General features: G+C 38.3%; 1 non-coding gene across 1 annotated transcript; it reads left to right on the top strand.

The window, feature by feature from the left end:
- The first annotated feature begins 8866 nt into the window (after window positions 1-8866).
- LOC121142515 lies at window positions 8867-9008 on the top strand. Its single transcript, XR_005879558.1, has one exon. It is a non-coding gene; the product is annotated as a small nucleolar RNA SNORA48 (small nucleolar RNA).
- Window positions 9009-16901: the final 7893 nt, after the last annotated feature.

The raw sequence follows: 16901 nt of genomic DNA, 5'->3' as shown, positions 1-16901 counted from the left end.
CAACTGAGGTGCTTAGAAAAGGCTATTCAGTTGTATATCCCTGGAACTGTAAATTAGTGAGCAATGTCACTCATCTGTTTCTCCTGAACTCCATGGCCCACATGACTCCTTGCTTGCATGTCTGTCCATTATATAAACTACATCCTGAAACAGTGGGAAAGTTGGGAGCATTTTATCATTAGTCCAAAATGATGGGGAAATTTGCTCATTTGCTCTACAGGACCCAGATAGGGGGAGTTTCATGATAACTATGCAACAGGATATTAATGAGGAAGGCATGATGTAGGGTGACTTTTTTCCTGGCCTAATGCATCAATGTAACCCAGCAGCTTTTAGACAGCACCTTGTGAGGTTTTCAAGTTCCCCAGGACTACAAGGTTCAGGTGTGACTAGGACTTCTGAGAGACTTTTCTGTTATCTTTCCCCATTTAGTGAAGTTCCATTCCATTTGCTGTGTTACTGATCTTAAGTCCTTCCAACTAATGAGTTATCTGGCATATATGAGACATGTAGAGGGATTATTCTTAGGACTGCTAGCACCCAAATAATGACACAGAGACTTCCTATTAATAATGAGAGGTCAGGCTTAGTTTAGGCTTGTTTCTAACTAGCTCTTATAACTTAAATTAACCAATTCATGTTAGTCAATATGCTGCCCCTTAGCTTGTGGCTTTTACCTCTCCTCTTACGAGTTCTGTTTCCTCTGCATCCAGCTGGGAATCTTGGCTTTTTTTCCCCTGAGACCTCTCTGTCTCCAGTAGTCCTACCTAACATCTTTCTGCTTAGCTATTGACCATTCAGCTCTTTATTAAACCATAGTGACACATCTTCACACAATGTAAATAAATTTTCCCCTTTTGTCTAAATCAAAAAGAAAGGTTTAAACTCTAACATAACAAAACCATAAACAATAAGAGCAATTATCAGGTAAGAATTGCATTCAAAATATCCAGTTCATTTATATTAGATATATTCAGAGAATATACTCTATTATATATCTCACCACAGCTGTGCACCAAATTGAATTCCTGGAACCCAGTTGCAAAGAAGAGTGATGACCAAAGGAATAAAGATCGGGCTGTAGAAACCCACAGAGGCAGCTGACCTAAAAAAAGGGGAACACATGTACCCCAGACTGAAGACTGAGGGGCCAGCATGGGCCTGATCAAGACACTTACCACTGAACCTGGGTGACAGCGAGGAGGCCTTGGCAATCTGTGGGTCCTTGGAGAGTGGAGCAGTATTTATTCCTGGCATACAAAAGGACTCTGGGAACCTATACCACGTGAGGGATGCTCTCTCAGCCTGGACACATGGGGAAGAATCTTGGCCCTTCTCGGGATGATGTGACAGACTCTGAAAATCCCTCATGGAGGTCCTTGCTCTCCCTGGGGAACAGAGGGGGAATGGAGTGGGGGTGAGGGGCTGGGAGGATTGGGGGGGTATGAGAGGAGGGAAGGGAGAGGGAACAGAAAGTGACATGCATAAAAGTTAAATAGAAAATATAAAAAACATTATGAATGACATATTCTTTAGGTCGTTAAAGTGATTGAAGATCACTTATCAATAATATATCTCTGTATGAAGCTGAAAACATACTTGACACGACTATAAGTTTGATTGTTATAGGTGACTATTAACCTGTATTTCTTTATTATCTTAAATAGCTTTCAAGGACTAAAACTTTACATTACCTTTTTAAATGAGCTGTACAGGTATAATACCTTAAAAATAGTAGAAACATATATACAGCATAAGAAAAATAACCTTAAATATGTATCAATGTTCAAAAATCCATACCAATGTAAAATAATTGAGATTAGTAGTTGTTCAAAAGTAAACTTAGGAATCTACCCTTTTATCCCATCATTTTTTATACCATATCCATTTTTTCCTTTCAGAAAGAGATTTCTGAATCTACTCTCCTTTTTTAGCTTTCTCTCTGAACATGACCAGTAACAATTCCCCCAAATGATGACAAACCAACCTCCCTAAATGATGACAAACATCCTTAACCCACTAAATAACCAAAAACCACCCACCTTACCTCTTGGGAATGTGGGTATTGTGTTCTTTAGATTACTTCCTGTTGTTCAGGGGTAACAGAATCTTTAAGGGACCATGAGAAAACCAGGATGGTGGTCAAGTCCTGAAAGAGCTACTTATAGCATTTGTCATCCAGTCTCCGTGCAATGGGAAATTGCAAGGCTTATCTGGTTAGAATACTCTGTGAGAGCAGACCATCTCACCTAGCAGCCTTGAAGCTGTTCTGGATACAGAAGTCTGATGAAAGTGTAATAGAGGCATTCTGCAAGGATGGGTCAACTGGGCCAACTGTTTTCATTGGTGTTGGTCCCCTTGCTCTGAAAATATACAAACTTTCAAAGGCAACATGCATATCTACATTACCACAAGTATGGCTGCACATTGTACACAAACCAGCAAAGATAATTTTTCTTTTCTTTTATATTTGGGCAGATAAAAATACATAACCTGTCATGTAGTTTGTCTAGGCTTATTTCTTTATATCTGTAGCCAGGATTTTCAGGGTGTCTTCCCCAATCAAACCTGATGTCTATTAACATTGAATGAATCACAGCCTTTCATTTCCTGTGGAACCAAAAGCATAACCTCTTTCCCAAATCAATACATTTTCTGTCTTCTATTTTAAAGTTAAGGCATTCCTAAAGTATCTGGTTTAATTCAGCAATTCCTCTTACAATCTCAAGTCTCTCAGTAGCTGTTGTTTGCTCATTAACAATCAAAAAGTTCAAAATCAACAAGACATCATAAAGGATCCAGACTATCTGTGTATTTTCCATCTTTACATGGCTTATTCTTTTTATTTTATTTTATCTTAAAAAACTTTATCTTAGTATTTATAAATTTTTTTCTATTACTATCTATAGCTGTTTTCTTTTCTTTTTTAAGTATAAGCACATTTTGTAAAGTTCTGGAATATGTTTGGAGGTTTTTCTTTTTTCTGTCTGTATCTATCTTCTGAGCACCTGTAGCTTCTCTGACCCAGTTAGACAAATCTTAAACTGCCATGTCATTCTCCGCATAGCTCTGCTTAGTGCCTGGTGTTGTCCCATTGGTGGCTGGCTCCAGTCTTCAGGTAGTGGCTGATAGCCATGCTCTGGATAGTGAGCAACAATAGCCTGCCTGAGAGTGTGCAAGACTACAAAGCCACATCTGGCTCCCTGTCCTAAACTTTTCTTACCTTTCTCAGGCCCTATGCTTGGATTATCAAGCCTCCATGTTTGACACTATATGTAGTCAGTTTCCTTTGAGCAGCCAACTCATAAAAATTGACATGGAGACTTATTATTAATGATAGAAGCTCTGTCTGTAGCTTAGGCTTGTCCTACTAGCTCCTATAACTTAAATTAACCCATTTATGTTAATCTATGTTTTGCCTCATGGATTTTGACCTGTCTTCCATCTTGTACCTTCAGTTTACTCTTGTGTCTTTTGGCATCTCCTCAGCATCTAGATTCATTTCCTCTACCTCTCTCTCTACCTGGAAGTTGGGCCTCACCTCTTCCTGCCTAGCTATTGACCATTCACCTCTTTATTAAAACATCATTGCAACACATCTTCCCACAGTATAAAGGATTATTCCACAACAAAAGCACAAATAAATAGTTTCTAAACAGATGGTCAAATAACAAATAAAAATCTATAAGGTAATATGAAAAATCTAGAATCATGATTAAAACAAGCCAGAGAGAATCTGTTTTATTTTATGATACTTAGAAGTCATGTATATTCTGTAACACTCATCCAGGACTCTGAAGATATCAACATTATAAGATATCCTTCTAATGTAAAAATCTAACTTTTAGTTTCAGCATTTAATATAATTATTACATTGTTAGTCATTCATTTTTATCATAGACACTTACAGACTGCATCACTGGTGACCCTCAAGTCAATAAGAAATAGTGTACAGAAAAGACACTCTTCTTACATACTGTGATGGTTCAGTGCCTACAATTGTACTATCATGATGTAACCAACCACTAGTAAGATAGTTGCCATCTCAACTCATCATTCATATTTAAAACTCTACTGCTAGTTCTCATTTTATGAAAATCAGGCACATTTGATTATAAATTCAGATATAGTTATACAGCATACACCAAGGTTTATAGGTAACTAATATTTTTAGTTGTGATACCATGAATTGATTTTTTTATCTTTAGGAACAAATGTCCTAATAATCATAGATGATATCTTACACAGAAAGTCAGCAGTGTCACCTTAGAAATATTTGTAAGTTTAGAAAGCACTGGATATTAAACCATTAGCAGTATTCATCTTAAAGATTGTATGTTGAAGTTATTCATTATTAATAATTCAGTCAGATTCCTTAGAGACTCACTCTCAGCCAGCATTGGAAGACCGCAAATGTGTGTTGTCATAGAAGCCTGTACCTGAATGGAAACTGTGGCAATCATGTCATAGCATAAGGCTGGAGGCACACCACCGAAATGGCTCCCTCTAACTTTTAAGGGAAGAAGTTGAAATCTCCCAAGGATGTTTCCTGAAATGTAAATTCACAGAGATCTCAGTGTAAAATATGTATTATTTTAAAAATCTTTCATTAATTTATTTTTTACATTCTAATCCCAGTTCTCCCACTCTTCTCTCCTCCTGGTCCCCCATTCCCCTCTCACCTCCCATCTGCTCCTCGGAGAGGGCAAGGCCTCCCCTAGGATAAGTCTACCAACTCTGTCCCATCATCTCATTGAGGCAAGACCAAGGTACCTCTCCACCCCCACATCCCTGTGTCTAGGCTGAGCAAGATATACCTCCATATAGAATGGGCTCCACTAAGACAGTTTGTGCATTAGCATTAGATTGACCCATATATTGTAATACTCGCACCACTGTCATCTACATTAAGGGAGTCTAGTTCAGGCTCATGCAGTTTCCCATTTGTCATACCTGAATCATGATCTCTCACTAGCTCAGGTCAGCTGAAAATCCATATTTTGATTGATGGTATTTAACACTTTCCTTTATTATACAAAAGATAAAATAGGGTAAAAGAACATTGTTTACTTTAGAAAGACGTAAATGCTTACAAACAATGTACTGTTATCTTGAGGTGGGATAATGATCACTGTCCTTGGGAATAAGCAGAATTTCTTATGTTCTCTTTGTGAAAAAAGAAGCCAAAGTATTCATGTTGGATACACTATAGGTGCACACTGTGTACACAAACATGCATGTTTACAATCATGGTAATTATATTTTCCTAAATCATAAATCTTTTCCTTCTTCTCATTGATATGTTGAGTTAAGTTTATTTCACAATAAACAATAATCAGTAACAATGACAAATATTTCTATCTCAGTCATTATGTAGAGTATATTGATAGGAAAATAAAACATAGGTGTCAGCAAGCTAATACCTGGTGGAACTTAGTAGTAAAAAAGCTGAGCTAGTATGAATTGTAGAGGTCGTTATTCCAATGAGACTTCTGTAGAAAACTTTTATAATCTAAGGCTCTTCCAGGTCCTCATTCTAATGAACAGGATAGAATCCAGATTGTTGGAAGCAAGGCATTTTCTGCAATATATGTGCTCCAAATTCTCAGGTATATATTGACATCGGTAAATGAATGTTCTCATGGCAGCCCACAGAATGAGAAAAAGATCTCCACCAAACCCACATCTGACAGAGGGCTGATTTCCAAAGAACTCAAGAAGCTAGTCACCAAAACACCAAATAATCCAATTAGAAAGTGGGGTACAGAAGTAAATCCAGAATTCTCAATAGAGGAATATAAAATGGCTGAAAGACCCTTAAGAAAGTGCTCAACACCCTTAGCCATTAGGAAAATGGAAATCAAAACAACTCTGAAATACCATCTTGCTCCTGTCAGAATGGCTAAAATCAAAAAAACTAAGACAGTTTATGCTGGAGAGGGTGTGGAGAAAGGGGAACACTCCATTACTGCTGGTGGGAGTGTAAACTCGTGGAGCCACTTTGGAAATCAGTATGGTGGTTCCTCAGAAAAATGGGAATCAGTCTGCCACAATATCCAGCAATTCCACTCTTAGGCAAATACCCAAAATATGCACATTCATACAACAAGGATATCTTATGTTCGTAGCAGCATTATTTGTAATAGCAGAACCTGGAAGCAACCTAGATGCCTCTCAACAAAGAATGGATAAAGAAAATGTGGTACATTTACACAATGGAGTACTACAATGGAAAAAAAACAATAGAATCTTGAAATTCTCAGGCAAATGGATGGAACTGGAAGAAACCATCTTGAGTGAGATAATACACTCACAAAAAGACAAACAAGGTATGTACTCACTCATATATGGATATTAAACATAGAGCAAAGGATTACCAGCCTACAGTCCACACCACCAGAGAAGCTAGGAAACAAGGAGGACACGAAGACAGACATACATTGTTCCCTGGAGAAGGGAAAAGGGACAAAATCTCTTGAGCAAATTGGGAGCATGGGGGCAGGGGAGAGGGAGTTATGAGAAACAGAAGGGGAGAAGAGGAGGGGAGAGGAGGCCATGAGGGAGCAGGAAGATTGAGTCAGGAAAAAACTAGAGGAGAGCAAGAAGAGAGATACCATAATAGAGGGAGCAATTATATGTTTAAAGAGAAATCTGGCACTAAGGAAATGTCCAGAGATCTACAAGGATGACCCCAACTAAGTATCTAAGCAATAGTGGAGAGGCTGCCTTAAATGCCCTTCCCTGATAATGAGATTGATGACCACATTATATGCCATCCTAGAGAAGCAGAAGCAGACACCCACAGCTAAACACTGAGCTGAACTCCTAGGATCCAGTTGCAGACAGGGAGGAGTGATGAGCAAAGGAGTCAAGAACAGGCTGAAGAAACTGATGGAAACAGCTGACCTGCACAAGGGGGTGCTCATGGACCCCAGAATGATAACTGGGAAACCAGCATAGGTTCCCACCCAGACACCCAGAACATGGGTGTCTGTGAGGAGGTCTGGGCAATCTATGGGGCCACTGATGATGGAACAGTATTTATCCTTAATACACACATGGAGTTTGGGAGCTCCTTCCACATAGAGGGATACTCTCTCATCCTAGACACAAGGGTGAGGGTTTAGATCCTGCTGCAAATGATATGACAGACTTTGAAGATTTCCCAGGGAAGACCTCACCCTCCCTGGGGAGCAGGAGGGAGATGCGATGGAGGGTTAGTGAGGGGCATGGGAGGTAGAAAGAACTGGAATTGATATGTAAAATACAATTGTTTCTAATTTAAATATAAAAGAATAATTTCAGTTTCATAAAGAAAGCTACCTATTCCCAACGCAAACCTAGCAGTAGATTTGAGCTTAGAATTTGGAGGAATGTGGTTTTTCCTAAGACATGGGCTCCAATACACAAGGCCACCTCTGAATCTTTTTCTTTGCTGACATTAATATGTAATCAATTATCAACAAGTAGTGGTTTCAGAGCAAGGGAGGTATCTCAATGGATAAAGGGCTTGCCTCTAAAACATGTACGTCTGAATTCTTATCACCCAGAACCCACATAAAAGCCCCTACCTCCAATGACACATGTCCTCCAACAAGGCCACACCCTGAGTACTAAGAATTCAGATTCAATATATGAGCCTATGAAGGCCATTCTCATTCAGCCATCACAGGGAGCATTCATTATATTAAGCAAGGCATTATATGCAGAACATTTGAATGTATGCTTCACACACAGAAATACACATGAATTGGTGATACTAAATTCACTGTGTGGGCTCTTCAAATAGAATTGCTGAATGCTTTTAAAGGAAATAAAAATTGAATGCTGCTAAAATGGGTTTTCATTTGCAAATATATAGTTTCTATTTTCTGCTTTTTGTTGTTCATAGATAACTTGTATGTCAGTTATCATATATTTTAAAATAATTATAAATGTTATGTCTCCTTCAAGTCTATGTTAATTGCCAAGGTCAAAGATGATTCTTATTAGCGTTCCCTCGCCATGGTACACAGTCATTTGTTAAAACAGTCAGCTTCCCTGAACCCATGTTTTGGACAAACAACAAGAGTGGCTTTGTTAGATGGCCAGAAAGAAAACAAGTAGACCAACTACTGTATAACTGCAGACAGTGGACAATCAAGATACTCTCTAAATTTCATATTGAGATGCTGATGTAGATTAAATAGTGTATATGATACATTTGCTTTTAGTCTCTTCTTATGTATCTCTTCAATAATTACTTCATATTGATTCCTCATTGCATACCAGAGTATCTATTAAGGCCTAAAAATAAAATTCAATTCATGTAAGTACTGAATTTTAACACTCACATTCTCTTGATGCTGATCACATTGATGCCTGTTCCATCCCCTTTGTGAAACTTTGTCCTCTCATTTCCATGAAAATTGTCAGGTTTTGATTCTCCTCTATCTTTGTTTACCTTTTTTGAAGTTATCATTCATGTAGAGTGTATCTTAGTCATATCCACCCCCCATTGCCCCTGCAACTCCCAGTGTTGCTCTGGCTTAAGCATGCTATGAAAATCCTCTGCATTCATTCTCCCTCGTTTTCTTGAGAAGCAGTAGCAGGTGATTCACCATGCTTCCATTACATTGGAATAGTTACAAAAATGTCCTTAGTAGACTTCTGTGATTTATGGCACGTATATTAAGATTGAAAGTGGCCAAATGACCTAGAAGGTAAAAGTATTCACACAATCCCAAGGACCCATGCTTGACTAGATCTGTCTCCTGAACAAAGGTAGGAGGAAAGAATAAAGTCTCAGTAGTTTCTACTGACCTCTACATAATGCCCATACATAATGCCAATGATAAAAATTAAACAAACAAAGAAAGAAATAATTAATCTCAGCAGTGGACAAAGAGACACCTTGTTGGTGGTGTTGTTCTTATATCCACCAGGGCAGAGCAGACAGCAGTCCTTCATTTGTCCTGGCTTAACGGCTGACTTGGTGGCCAAAGCTGTTTCATGCCCAGGGCACATAAAATAAAGAAATAAATAATTATTTTTTAATTGAAAAGTTTAATTTTAAATTGTAATAACGAGAGAATCTAAGCAAATTTATTCCTTCTGAAGTTTACAGAGTGTATGCTCAATACCTCTCAAGAATGCTTTGGCCTTCTGTGTTTTGGATGGCTTTACAGAGAAGGAAAGTACATTTGCATATATGCAAATTAGTCAGCCTAGAGATGAGACTCATGGTTCAGACTTTGCTCTGGTATATCAGTGAGGACTTCATAATAGTTCTTTCTGTCTCCTCAGATCTCTTTGTGTAGGCTTCTTAAATGGGTCCCTTTCTCGTGACACGTTTTCCACCACTGATATCAGGTTTTATATTTACTCACATAGCAGGTGTTGGGGTGTGATTCATTAGCCTAATCCATCTGTAGAAGGAGAATGGGGTGTGGGGCAATTACAGCCATACAAAACTGCCCCATTTGTGATGAGATGAATTTCTTAGGAAGTAAGAGGTTGCAGTTAAATAAAATATATTTGCAACATATGAATTACTTCAGTCATGTGACTCAAGAACTGTGTGGAGCATATTTTGATAACAATGGAAAAGCCATTCCTGTTTAAACAATGGCTTAGATGTTATCCGTGGTTAGATTATTTTAATCTATAAATTCCAAGAGAGCATCCTGTTTTGTTGTGGGTTTTTTGTTTGTTTGTTTTGTTTTGTCAACTTGACACAAACCTGGGAAGAAGATAAACACCTCCATCAGGTTGTCTGTAGGCAAGTCTGTGGGACATTTTAATTATTAATAATATCGGAGGAACGAGCCCACTGTGCAAGTGTTATAAGAACACAGACAGGGCAAGTCATGGGTTGCAAGTCAGTAAATATCACTCCCCCATGGCTTCTGCATTCATTTCTGTCTCTGAGTTCCTGTTATAGAGTTCTGCCCTGATGACACATTGTGATCTAGATGTTGTCAGAGGAAGTAAACTCTTTCCTCTTGGGGTTGCTTTTAGCCATGTTGTTTTATCTGTCCCTAACTAGCAAAGAGAGATAGGAAAACAATTTATTAATTGCCTATTTGCTTAAAACAAAACAAAATAATTTTAAGTACCAAATATCCATTTCTTTTCCTATATACAAAGCAGAAAAAATCACACTTCAAGCAACTATTAAAATTAGAGACCAAATGAAATGATGGTTAAAAAAAAAGATGAATTCGATGGAGGTATTATTTTAAAAAGTCACAAGGATACGTTAGCTTTGCAAATGAAAAGCAAATGGAGATTTTTGGTTGACGTTAAGAAGGTTAGCAATATTACAAAGCCTACAAAAATCTCTACAGATATTCAAACCTCCCTAGGATGATACTGTCACCTTGCAAAGACAACCTGGATTTATCAATTAATTTTACATGTCGATGGGGCTGTCCACAATTTAAAAGAGAAACCATGAATGAACATGAGAAATGCAGCAGACAGAACATATTTGATTTTAGTAATCTGAGATAGACACTTAAAAGATAAAAGTAAGTTGCATGCAACTTTCTCATGCCATCAGCAAAGAAAATTGATAGTAATATAAATCACAAGTAATGATAAAAAATATTATTTTGTAGTGAGCTACCGGTGTGTTTGTGGCTATGGCGCTACCATAATTTACAACAATCAGAGGCAAAGGGCTAACGATGTAAAATGAGGACAAAGACATAGGCTCATTCTTACAAGGAGAATGGCATTTATTATTACAAGGGTAGAACCTTAAATAGCAAAGGCAGGCATGGTGGAAAATCCCCAAGGTAGAAGCAAACGGTGGTTCCAAAACAGGAATTAGCATTTAGACACAGGATGGAAAACAGGAACTTGAAAGCAGGCATTACTGCGATGAGGGGATGAGAAGTGTTTAGCTAAAAGCTCCTAGTACAAGTGGTCAGCAGACAGACCCCCCATGGGGAAGGGTGCAACATTATTTTACTTTGAAGTAATATTCAAACAACTCATACAGAGATTGATGTTACCTATATTCATGTATAATATCCACATTAATCACCTCAAAATGAGAGTAAACAATATGTTAATGAAGTTTGCAGATTGTGCTATATTGAAGAGTCCTAAGCTAGCACACATAGCAGCAAGGCAAATGAATTATTTGATGATATACATCCAAGAAAAAGAATGACCTTTACTTAGAAAAATCAGGCTAATGCAGGGGGTTTGTATGGTAATCATAAGCCTTTATCTAATATAAGAGGGAACAAGGCATAAATAATGACAGGAAAGATAGTTATCACAGCAGATTTCACTTCAGAAATGTGTGAGGGAATAAGAACAAATGCAGTATTTAAGCACTGGAAATGTTGTGTTTTCATTTTACATAGAGAAAAGGAAACTACATAATTCTGGCAAAACAAACATCTAAATATTGATAAATATTTGGTGTTTACCTTCATGCCAAAAACATAAGGCTTGTACTAAATACGTCTGAAATGAAATGTCTAATAATGATGATTAAGAAGTGATTCTGATAAACTTCTAAGAAAAAATTAGAACAATAATCTTGTAGCTTTCAAATCGTGGCAAAAGGGTCATGAAAGACATATGGAATAATATTCTTCACCACAGAATGGTACTGATACCCTCCACTCCAAGCATTGTTTTGAGTAGTCAGATTAAGATGATTCTGTAATTGACATTGAAGTCAAGACCACAATGTTTCTGATAGAGTGCTGAGTAAGGAGTTGGCGTGCAGTTATTTGTCTGAAACTACTTAGTGTGCCCCCAAGCCAAGTGAATGATGAAATAAGAACCAATACAACATCGGTAATTGCCAAATCGTCAAACAGTGGTTTTAAAGCAATCATCACAGTACGTTTGTTTGCACTGGGAGGTGGGGATTTCCCATCAGATTCGGGACAGGGTACAGAATTACTGAGGCTCGAATTATTTTGCTGAGGAAATGATGACATTAGGTTTTTATTTCTTGATGCTTTGAAACTGTTGCATAATTAGTGCCACTCACAGAAGGGAATTTATTGGCAAAGTATTTATTCACTCATTGTACTTTTATTTCTGGAAAGTAGAGGCATGTTTGAAACTGATATGTCACATGGCTGCAGAAATAAGAATCTTGCCATACACCTTTATAAGGATGTTTTGTTTGTATGCTATTACTCTCACAGGAAGAATTGCTTTTAACAATTTGAAAGCATGTTCATATACAAATTTATGTCAAGACTTTTTGACATCAGAGTCTGTTGGGGAAGTCCTGTGCATTTGTCAATAAAGTACTGTCTGGCCAATAGGGAATCCAGATAGGAGGGACTAGGAGTCAGAAGCTTGGCTGGCTTCCAGGAGAAAAAAGGGAAGCCCCTTTTCCTTTCACTTCCTTTTATCTCTACCTTGACCCCGCCCTGTTGGGCGGGTAGCTTTGTGGGGTTCACTCCTACAAGAGTATGGGCCAAGAGCAGGGACATGAGTAGAGGTAAAAGTTCCCAGAAGTCACTCTAGGAGGTGTCTGAGCCACATTCAGTCATCATCGTCCACCAGCTTTGCTCCCGAGATGTAGAGAGAAGGGACACCACACACACTACAGAGTGAACAGAGTGCTGGGTCAGTTGTAGAACACTGTGTGCTGTGTTAAAGTGCAATTATGTTTGGACTTAATACATCTGGAAGGAAGCAAAAGCACTATGCCCCCCAAAACAAACATCAACAACAAAAACGCAGACTTGGAGAACTGTTTTAGTGTTTCATGCTCTGTAAGGATATTGTGATCCATCTTTTCCAATGTTTACCATGCCATCTCTGACCATTATTTTCCAGTGAGCACATACCTACACACACACACACACACACACACACACACACACACAATGCATCAACTCTAAAAAACAAAAAACAACAATAAAAAACCCAAAAGAGAGCGTTTTATTTTCTGAACATCATATACACATTCCATTTCTCCTTCTATCTAGAAAATGTTTGGTGGTCATTCTGGGTTCAACTCAATGTCACTTACTCTGTCAAACTTCATAATATTGTTTTTGTTATTTCCAATAAACCTTATTTTGTCTTTTTAAAAGATGCATATTAATTGTAGAAAAACACTAATGAGGTTTATCTTCATATTCCTATCTGTGTATTCATCATGTGCTCCACCATTTTCTACCTAGACCCTTATTTTTAGTTCTTAAACACTACTCTTACTTTTAAAAGTTTCTCCTTCCCTCCCTTCTAATGAGGACTCTTCCATTCCATACCTTTACAAGGTTGGATTATTGATTTTGTCAGCTGAGCAAGAATATGTGCTATTTGTCTTCTTTTGTCAGGCATTTGTCTTAAAGTAATAGTTGTCCCACAGTCCCGTCTGGGTTGCTGCAAATGACAGGATTCCATTTTTATGGCAGACTGCTATTCCCCTGTGGAACTGCACCACGCTATATCACTCACTGACAACAAACAGAAATTATTACATATTTGACTATTGTGCACAGTATAAACAAGGGGGTGAAAGTATTGTCTTTGTTATAAAGATTTCACTTCCTAGATCATGGAGTTAGTGGATGCCTATAAGCCTAGATCTAGGAGGCCCAGATAATTGTTAGGTCTAGTAACCAACTGCACAGAGATTTTCAGATCTTCCTGGGTTATATATTGAGACCCTACCTCAAATTAGAGAGAGGAGGGAACAGGCTTATGAATGGAGAGAAAGAGGAGGAAAGGAGAAGAAGAGAAGGGAAAGGGAGGGAAGAAGGAATAAAAGGAGGGAAAGAGGGAGGAGGGAGGCCTCCGTTTCCTTTGTATTGTATTATATTGAAGTTCTATTTTGTTTTTGAAGATTCTCCATACTCTCTTCCCTTACAGTTGTAATAATTCTCATTGCTACTAACAGTATCCAAGACCAATTTTCTTACTTTCTTGCCAGAATTTGCTACTACTTTTTTTCTCATAATAATCACTCCAATTCGGGTGACATGATCCCTCATTATAATTTTGATTTACATTCCTCTGATGATTATAGAATTTGGATGGTTTTTTCATATGTTTGTTGGCCACTTGTATGACTCCTTTTGAGACATGTCTGTTTCGTCTTTAAACTGCTTCTTAATTTTATCTTGCTGCTGGTCATTATTCATATTTTGGATGCCATTCCTGGATGTGTCATTTGTAAACATGATAACCTAGTCCAGAAGTTTTCTGTCCATCCAGTTGATTGTTGATTTTGCTGTACAGAAGCCTCTTAGTTTTGCTAGATTCCTGCTTTCTGTGTTTACTTGTGTTGCCTGTGTTCTGTTGTCCTAAATAGACACTCACTGTCTATATCAATGTCTTGAAATACTTCCTCTACATCTTCCTGTAGCAACTTCAAAGTCTCAGATGGAAGGCTTATGGCCATCTTTTCCTAAGTGTCTCCAGTGCTCACTCTGCAGAAGAACCCAAAAACTGTGGTCTTTATGTACAGTCTTTATCTTTATACTAATGCTTGGAAGTAGACCTTGTTCCCTCTGTGAATAGTGTTCGACACAGATAAGTGAAAAGTGTAGCAAGAGTCCTGTGACAGTGTACACAGCCTCACTTATTCACCCTTTTATACAATTGTCTTACCTCATCCATATGTCCCAAGCATTGTCCTTATAGTTGTGATCAATAACTTTTGGGTTCATGATAAGACAGTACATCACCATGCTTGGGAATAAGGCTATGGAATCATTGTGCTTTCTTTTGGATTCTAGGTTTTTATTCATTAGCTGTATAGTATTGAGTGATTTATATGGCTCCCATTTATGCCAGTTTCTCTTTGAATAATGGATAGGATTCTCACTTTGTTACATGGTTGTTGGAGTTAAATGATTTAATAAATATAATAACACTCCCCCTTTTTAAGTATTCCAAATCTTCTAGCCATGATTACCAGGCGGTGCAGACTGTAAACACGTTAAAGGCAGGATCATGTTCTCATCTTTTCATCTTTCCTGGCTATCACAGTGCCTTGTACATCCTGGCAATGTGCCGGTTCAAAAGTAGATCTGTGCCAATAGTGAGTTGGTGCATAGGATGAGGGACAGAAGAGCACAGAGAAGAGCCCTACATATGACACCAACATCCATCTGGTAGTCACAACTCACATTTCCCAGATAGAGGGAAGAAGAAAGAACCTGTCATCCATAGTGGACTCCAGCAATCCGCAGTTTGACTCTTCCATCGGGGAATCCATGATATATGCTGTAGAACTAATCTCCCTTTGCAAAGGAAACTGGGCAGATAGTGGAAACTCCGAGCTCAGAAGGCATGCTAAGGTGTCAGGAGCTGTTCCCCAGCAGCTTGTAGTGTTCCCCTGGCCTCTTGGTTCGGGGCTGCCAATTCAGCCTCTTTATGCTGTGTCTAGGCCTGCAATGCGGTGTTGCTCCTGGTAGGTACAGTGGTGAAAAATCCCTTGAGGAGAATGGATCTGCTTCAGTGATTAAGTCTGACGGACACCATAATGTGCTCTGCTCTCCCGCTTGCTATTGTTCTGACCCTTTCTGTTTCTATATATTTTCTGAATTCTGGCTACTGTCCAAGAATCTCACATTTTTCTCATTCTCCAGCCCGGCAATAGCTCCACACTCTTTGTTTCCTTTCTGTGTTATCTTTGCTCTTGCCTAAGACTGACTTTTGAACACACTGACACATGCTATTTATCTTTGTCTTGTTTCACGCTTAGTGGCATTACCTACTCTGACCCTGTATCCAGACCTACACTTCTAGTGACCAGCATAGCTATAAAGAGGTAAATTAGTGCCTCTTATTCAGTTGAAGATTTTCTTCATGATGTTTCTTTAGGAGACAAGCTTTCTAGACTAGCAGATGACAGCCACAGAAATGGGAGTTGGAACAAGCTCTGTTGTGCCATGCCACATGTTTACGTAGAGCCCAATTTTTCTATATGTGTAATGAGGTACACAAGATAGTTCTGGGAATATTATTTTGACTCTTTAACTAATTAACAAGTGTGAAATAAACTAGTACCAACATGATGCTCATTTAAACACAAATTCCCACTGTTCAGAAATGAATCATTGACAGAAAGGAATCTAAAACTTTAAAAGGCTGGGTGGTGGGGGCATACACCTTTAATCCCAGCACTCGGAAGGCAGAGGCATGTGGATCTCAAGGCTAGCCTGGTATACAGAACAGAACAAGTTCCAGAACAGGCTCTAAAGCTACACATAGAAACCCTGCCTTGAAACAAACAAAAATTAAAAGTCAGGGAAGAGAGACCTCTCAGTGGTTAGAAGTGGCCACTGTTCCTATAGAGGATCCAAGTATGGCACCCTGCACCTATGTCAGGTATCTCACAACTGCCTATAACTACAGTTCTGTGAGACCTGATTCTATCCTCAGATCCCTAGTACACCTGCATATATGTGCACATACCCTAACTTAGACAAACACAAATATATACATAATTAAAAATAAAATAAATATTTTAAATATTTAAAGTATCTTATTTTAGAATTAGAAACCACCTCTACTGTCATCATTAAGAGATAACAAAGCTGGGCATTGGTGACGCACGCCTTTAATCTCAGCACTCGGGAGGCAGAGGCAGACGGATCTCTGTGAGTTCGAGACCAGCCTGGTCTATAAGAGCTAGTTCCAGGACAGCCTCCAAAGCCACAGAGAAACCTTGTCTCAAAAAACAACAACAACAAAATTAGCAAAACAAACAAACAAAAAAAGAGAGATAGCAAAACCATTGAACAGAGAGGAATATTTCTAGTTTGCCACCAAGCAATCAAAGGGAAAGTATTTATTTCTACGGCCCAAAACAAAGATTTGAATTTTGCCCAATTTTTTATAATTATAGTTTTGAATGTATCCAGTTAACTTATTCACCCCTCACAGCAGATGCATCCTTTCAGAAAATATTTGCTATA

This window comes from Mesocricetus auratus, unplaced genomic scaffold, assembly GCF_017639785.1.
Source record: "Mesocricetus auratus isolate SY011 unplaced genomic scaffold, BCM_Maur_2.0 Super-Scaffold_100009, whole genome shotgun sequence".
NCBI lineage: Eukaryota > Metazoa > Chordata > Mammalia > Rodentia > Cricetidae > Mesocricetus > Mesocricetus auratus.
The sequence above is the reverse complement of the archived record's forward strand: the minus strand, read 5'-3'. Positions and strand labels throughout refer to the sequence as shown.